The sequence below is a fragment of the Cupressus sempervirens genome, chromosome 9 (assembly GCF_028749045.1).
Source record: "Cupressus sempervirens isolate cs-2001-9-10 chromosome 9, ASM2874904v1, whole genome shotgun sequence".
Taxonomy (NCBI): Eukaryota; Viridiplantae; Streptophyta; class Pinopsida; order Cupressales; family Cupressaceae; genus Cupressus; species Cupressus sempervirens.
In genome coordinates this window covers 662798536-662806873 of record NC_143126.1, presented here as the reverse complement: position 1 = coordinate 662806873, position 8338 = coordinate 662798536, and positions in this window count along the sequence as shown.

The window sequence follows — 8338 nt, the reverse complement described above, 5'->3', positions numbered from 1 at the left end:
TATTTTGTTAAATATAAGTTAATAATATTAAAATAATAATAAAGGAAGATAGTATCTATTATCTAAACCACCATGTCATTAAGATAATTAGTTATAAGACTTTTAAAATAAGTTTGACACAATATGGACAATAGAAGGATCAAATTTAGAATTAGTCAAGCAAAAGATTGAAGTTAGAGCAAGTATTTTTCTTTAGAAGGAATGTCCATCATATAGCATAATACTACTATAAGATTGTGTGTCCTATATTTTTAAAAGCATATATGTCTCATGTATATGATGGGTCTAAACACTTTCTTTAGAATAAAATCATTAAGCACACAAGATTTACAAGTGTGGGACTTATTCTTCACACATGTGAGATTCAATACATGAGATGTTAGTAACCCTGTTAGGGGTTTGCACACTAGCCACTTGACCCTAGTATATGGTAGAATATCCTTCAAAAGTAAAACAAATTCAAATTAATATAATGCGAGAGAAAATGAAAAATTTCATGTATATATATATATATATATATCAACTTGTCCATAACACTGATAGGTTTTGACATGCTCTTTATTGGGCTCTTAAAAAAAAAACTCAAAACATGTCAAATAAAAACACTAAAACATGTCGAATCAAAAACATCAACCCTTTATAGTTGATTGAGGCATGCTAGAAATTAGACTAACAACAAAATATTGCAACATGGAAGTCCATTGCCCCAAAACTAGCTAACACTCGATGATGTAATGTGAGTACTAAGACCACTAGTGCATAAAGATGTGACCAGCCTAAAATATTTGACAAGACCTTGTCTCATCATTCTAACCACATTATTCTATATTTCCAGCTTAACCATACATGTTGTGGTCACTTCAACAAAAACCATCTGCATTAACATATAGATTTGTGTAAGGTCACAATAAAATATTCAAAGGTAATCAAATTAGAAATTAAAGAAAAAATTAGATGAATTCTTGCAAACGAAGCTAACAATTTAAAACTCAAATTGATGAAAGTATATATAGATTAAAGATATGACACCAATATAGAAAACCTTAAACATACAAGTGAACATGAAACACACTCATTCCTCTCATTCAAGTCATTCAAGATCCATAAAGAAAAGAAAGAAATGAGAAGACACGACATACATTCAAGCTACCCACATGTGCATCTTTCCATAGATTGTCTTCAGTTTCTGTTGAAGTTTATGAATGATCAACCCCATAGCTCCCAAGAATCACCTGCATGCAAACACCTATCATAGAAGAGAGAACAAAAAACTATGGAGGCAAGAATTGTCGGATCCATAGATTAGACATTCTTGATGAGCAAAAAGATAGATTGCTATTATCAAAAGTGAATGAATGCTTACAATAAGAGATCATCTTTATAAAGGAGATTGAAATCCTAATAGGGTAAAACCTAGGTTGCATAATAATAATAAATAAAATAATTAATTATTATATGCCTAAAGTTTAGCTTAAGTGAACTAGAGTTAATTAGGAAATATCTAATTACTATAATCCCTCCCCACCCCCCCCCCTTAAGATAAACTTAGGGAGTAGCTAAAAACTTAGAAACTACTAGTGAAAGCAAAATTGGGTCTCGGTAAACAAAGCCTGATGAGGCACCTAAGCACAACCAAATCTTTGAAAAGAGGAGAAATAGAGAAAAACACATGGGAAAAACCCCACTCCAAAAAGAGATGGAAAACATGCTAAAAGAAACTAGTAAGGATTGAAGAAGCCTCCAAACTAGGGAATGTTCCAGAAGATAGGAACAAAAGATGATCATGAAGAACATCACTGAAGCATGTAGAAGCTACAAAGCTTTGTCAAAAGTAATTGCTGATTGAAGAATCTCCACCAAAATAGAACTTGACCAGGTAGAGAAGACTGTAATCTGCATTGAATTAGAAAGCACACAAAGACAAACAACTAAATTTGAAGATACAGATGGCATGAAACACCAAAGCCTGAAGAGCTGATCAATCAAACCAAGGAAGCATGAGAAACAACAAAATAACCCCCCCAATGTAGACAAGGGTGAGGTGACATGCAACTGGAAAAGTGGGCCAAAAAGAATTTCATGTCAAGGAACCACAATCAAGATGCACAAAAGAATACATATGTGTATACTAAGGTAATCAATTTTAGACATTTCATTCAAGGCTAATGTCATGAAAGAGACACTCACTGGACAAAGGGAGATGGCAAACAAAGGCAAAAACATCAATCCCCCATGGCACTTTATCAAAGTAGTGCATGTACAATAAGACACAAGACATAATGAATCCTAAGAATACAATAATCTACATGAGTGTCCTTAGATGATACTACTTGAATCAGAAGGCAAAACAAGGCAAACAACTGAAACAAAAATATAGATGGAATATGGCACTTCATTTGAGTGCGTTTGCAAGAATGCATACAAATGATGTCTAAAATAGACCAGAAGAGACATAGGACTAATACAAAAGATAGTACAAGTCATGAAGAATCATCTGAAGGAATGAAATTGATCCCTAGACCTGAAACAACCAAGATATCTACCAAAATGCAAAAATGTAGAATACTAAATAGAGTGTTCTTGAAGCAAAATCTAGAAAAACAACCAACATCACTAGAAAGAGCTTGGAAAGGCCTTTACAATGATATAAATAATTTCCAAATCGAAGATCAACTGCTCAAGATATGTCTCCCGAAGTGCAAAACTGAACTCCTGACTTTGGCAACATAAAAAGCTATCAAAAAGCATCAAAACTAAAAACAATCTATACCACTATGATGGGCTCAAATCTAGCTTTCTGATGATATCTCGTTTGCAAAAAATGGAGTCTGTATGTCTGAGATATGAACAAAAAAGTGAAAGTAGGTCCAAACAAAGGCCGAGGAGGTGACAGGAAGTGGTGATGCAATGCTGATGTGGCACTAACATCAGCAAATGATGAGCCCAAATTTGATGGTCAAACGATCGTCGAGGCAAAATAGTGCTTGAAAATGACCCCTATTGAAAAAAAATCCAACTGTTGGAAACATAAAGCTGGGAAAAGGGCCAATGCCAGATTAAAAACTAGTGGCAAAAAATAATTGTTTCATATTTTGAGCCAGAGCTAGAAAAAGAAATTTAGTGTCCATAAAATCACTTTTAATGCACAGATTAGTGAAAGACCAATGAGCATGGGTCCACCAAAAAGTGACATCCTCCATGTAGATGTGAGTTGTGTCTTTCAAACACGTACATTCTCTAAGTGGCTAGAGTCAAAACCATGCAGTGAGATTGATAATAAATATATCAATTGCCAACATGCTGATGAAGACCAACCATAGAGTACAGAGAGGATGGGGATTCACTCGGCTAGCTTGTATTTGTTTTTGGTGGGCACTTATTTGGGCAAGTGGTATAGGCATAGGCCCAAATAACATTTCTCCTCTCCAAAGTGCCATTGACCTATGCTTGGACTTCAAAACTTTCCATGCTGGCTACAAATATCTACCCCCATCAAATGGACAATTTCAAGGAAATACATACCATCGTTAGAGGATGTGAATTTCAAAAAATGCAAAACACCAAAGGTAATAAATGGTAATGTGTCTAATGTGAGGGACATGTTAGCATAAGGTAACAAATAACATGCCCCAAAAATCATGCATAGCCACTATTGAAGTTCTCACAAACAACCAAATATATTGGCCATGGAGATATCGCCAATGTCAAAGTTGAAAGATTGTCGCATACACCCCATGCAAGAGAAAAAAAGAAACATGCCAAAGTTTCCACCTTTTATGGCCTACCATATCTCTCTACTTCTTCTCTATGGAGGAGCTTCTAGGATGGGTGATGCCCAAACATATGGGTACAATCATCAAAAACCCATCGCTCATAGCATAAAATCCACCATCTAAGGCAATACATGAAGCTGCCCATGAAACTACCCATGGAAATAGTAGCCTGCCACAACAAATGAAGGCCATAGCATGTTGTATACCCATGACGAGCGAATCTCATAACAATGCACACATGAAACAATAGTAGGTCTGTGGCCGCTGCTGCAACCACCAAAATGCATTCATGACTACTAGACTGTATTGGAGCCAGGGATGGTGCATGAGAAGCAGAAGTTGGTAGCAGAGGGCTACGAACTAATGTTTGAGCTGTATGTGCACCCCTTACCCTTCCTCCACCTCCTCCATAAAACAAAAAAAAAAACTACCAAAAAATATGTTGCATCCATTAAACCATTGATTGCCTACTAGGAACTAGAGTTCTTTACTAATAACAAGTCGTCTCCAAAAATGATGAAGCCATTGATGGAGTTCAAGAAAATCATGCCTCCTTTCACGCCTCCGACTCTGCCAATCAACACTGTAGGAAACTCGAAATCACATTAAAAAACCACTAGACAACTCCAAATCATATTAAAAAACCATGAGAAAGGTCACCGATTGTGGAAGAAAGATGAGGAGGGGTCACAGTGTCTAGGAAGGGCCGCCACAAGTTGTAGGAGACCAAAAAAATATTGGACTACAAGCTCCACCCAAAAAATGTGACATGCCACTAGTGGATCCTTAGATCTTGGTCCCATGTCACCCCAAATCAGAGCACATGCACTAAAGAAGGCCGCCTCAGGCTAGAGTAGCTATCGCACATGGAGGGAGATGGGTCCTTTGAATCAAAGGAGGAGGAGAGAAAATCTTTGAATACAAAGACTTAGCCAGAAAAGGATATGCCTTTAGACAAAGATGGGCCTTGCATCAAAAAATGCATGAGCGCTACCATGCATCGACCTGTGCAAAAAAAATTGCTTCAGATTTTAAAAACGTCTAAACTAGAGGCATTTTATATGGAAATGAGAGTTTTTGAGTGCTTTGAGCTCAATGGTGATGTCCGTTTTTGCTCAAAGTACCTTGAAAATCAATGATCCTCTTAGATCCAATAAAAAAAATGTTGAAAGCTCATATCTGAAATCAATGCCAAATCTCTCAAGAATAGAACATGGGCATGAAGATCTGGAGCTTTGATACCATGTTGAAGTTGATGAACGATCAACCCCATAGCTCCCAAGAATCACCTGCATGTAAACACCTCTCATAGAAGACAGAAACAAAAAGCTATGGAGATAAGAATTGCTAGATCCATAGATGAGACATTCTTAATGAGCATAAAGATAGATCAAGCTATTATCAAAAGTGAATGAATGTTTACAATGAGAGATCATCCTTATAAAGGAGATCGAAACCCTAACAGGGTAAAACCTAGGTTGCATAATAATAATTCATAAAATAATTAATTATTATATGCCCAAAGTTTAGCTTAAGCGAACTAGAGTTAATTAGGAAATATCTAATTACTCTAACAATTTCTCCCACATATCATGAGATGTGTCTAGGTCTTTGAAATCAACATATTATGCATCTAAAAGAGTACTTGAAACGACATCCATTGTAGTTGTATGTTCTTTTTGCATCCTCAATTAAAATCTACATTAAGAGTTCCTACATGAGTGACATTAATGACACAATAATGACACTCTATCATAAATGCAACACACAACCTTTGACTCATGTCTCCAACAATGCTAGGATACTCTTGCATAGGAATATCATCAACATTTTATTCTTAACACACTCTTTATTATGTTTCTTTTATCTTTGAATCCTTCTCAAACTTGTAATTAGAAATTTGCTACTTCATCAACTTTTTATTTAGTAAAACTTATTTTGACCACCGTAGAACAAACCCTAGATCTAGGATACAAATAGTCCAAATAAATTTAGACAAGATACAATGTCTAATTACCTGTAAATCATTTTCCCTTAATTCATCAACTAATAATTGAACTTCACCTTGGAAATTAAATCATCTAATAAACCGTTTTGACCAAAAATAAACTTCTTGAAATAGCCTCCTCAAATGCACACCTTGATCAATGTGAAGTCAAATCCTTCCCAAAAATCATGGAAATACCTTTCTCCTTTACAAAAAACATCATTGATCCTCATAACAATTCAAATCTCTTCATTGATTTGTAAATCTTCATCACTTGTTCAAGAACTTTTTCTTATTCTCTTGTTCATCATGTCAACATCACTTCCAGTCCAACAAACTACCATTATATGTGTACATTATAAGGTGTTATTTTAACCACATCATCTAGATATTGTCACCAATTATATCCTATGATCAACCTAGTTAATATATTATCAAACTGAAATAACATTCAAATCTTTTATTGTCTATCACTAACTATTTTAGTAGTTACCCAATTTAATCTTATCAATCATAATTTACTCAATTATTTATATTAATATGCACTATCATAAAAATAGAATCACAACACATAACATAACCTTCACGTCGAATAGAAACCTTTAAAACATATTGCAACTCATACTTTTTTCAATTGAATACTTGGTAACATGCTGAAAATAAATACCTGGTAACATATTGAAAATACTAATTCAATTACTTAACATCAATGATAATCAAATAAGTGATTCACCTATCATCAAATATTCATCAATGGAACATGTATTATCACTACATCATTTATGCCAATAATCTCCCCCTTTTTTATTAATGGCAACATTCATCTTCAAATATGCATTGATGGAAACACTTCTCATCTTGTCAAAACGCATCTTCTAATATAGTTACAACACTCACATTTTCTATGATCATATTGATCTTATGCTCACTATGTCATACTAATTTGTTCCTTATTTCCATACATGTTCTCCCCCTTTTAATATACTCCTCCTATGAATACTCATATCAATCATTTACTCATATTTAACTCATCAATTGATTTCTTCTCCTCCTTTGACTAATTTACCAATGCAAATATTTTCAATTTCCTATAGCCTATATTCCCCATTTGATAGCAATTCCAAAGACATCAAAGAATTCATTCAGTCATCTCTAACTATACTTTTCTAGCCTATGCTTGTTATTTCCTCATCACTAAAATAAAAAAATTGACTAAGAGTTCTGCATTGATGGAGTAGTCCACTTCTACATCAATTCACACACATGATATTATGTTAAACCCATATGAAATGATGCAATTTGTATCACCCTTTAATTAATTGCAAATAGGGGAATAATGCCTAATCTACCTTTGAGATACTGAAAGACATCCTTTGGTAATGGTTTGGTAAGTATATTAGGAACTTGTTATTTAGTGTGCACATAATCAAGCCTTATATCTTTTCCTTTTACCTTTTCTCTTGGAAAATGAGACTTTATTGCAATGTGTTTTTTATTTGATTGCATCACTAAATTATTGAAAATATTTATTGCACTAGTACTATCACAAAAGATAGCAACCAATTTTGTGACCTTATCATGAATTCCCTTAAGAATTTTTTTTATCAATATCACTTTATGACAATTGATAGTGGTAGCAACATGCTCTACCTCTGTAATAGATTGTGGAATGCATTTTGTCTTCTTACTTGTCTAGGAGACTATTCTTTCACTAAGAAATAATGCTTGATTGCTTGTGCTCTTCTTATCATCAACATTACCAGACCAATCCAAATCAGTAAATACATTCAAAGTAAAACATTCCTTCATTTCCATAATATAGGCATAAAATTTTGTTCATTTGAGATATCTAAAGATCCTCTTCATTGTAACTATATGAGACTCTTTTGGATTTGATAAAAACCTTGCAATAGTACCAACAACATGTACAACATTCAGTCTACTATGAATAATATATTGTAGTTTACCAATCATTGATATATATAAATTTTCATTTACCTCTTTGGATTCATCCTCCTTATACAATTTGTAGCCTATGATAATAGGTATTCTCACCTATCATGAATCATCAATCCCAAAAGTTTTTAGAATCTCTTTTACATATTAAGATTGACTGATGTATATCTCTTTATTCATCTATTGTACTTGAAGACCTATAAAGAATTTGATTTCTCCTATCATTTACATTTTAAAATCTTTCATCATTTCTCATGTAAATGACCTTCTCAATGCTTCATTTCCACTAGATATTAAATCATCAACAAAAATTTCAGCAAATAATATCCTATCCTCACTTTTATATTTTAGATATGAATTTATAATGCCACTAGATTTGATGAAACCTATTTGAATAAGACAAGTGTGCATCCTTTCATACCATGCACTCAGTGCATGTTTTAATCCATACAATGCCTTATAAAATTTACATACAATTTATTTATCTTTCTTAGTAGAAGAACCTTCAAGTTGTTAACTATATACTTCCCATTCTAACATTCCATTCAAGAATATAGATTTTATATCCATTTAATAGAACTCAAAACATTTATAAACAACATATGGGGTAAGTGCACAAATA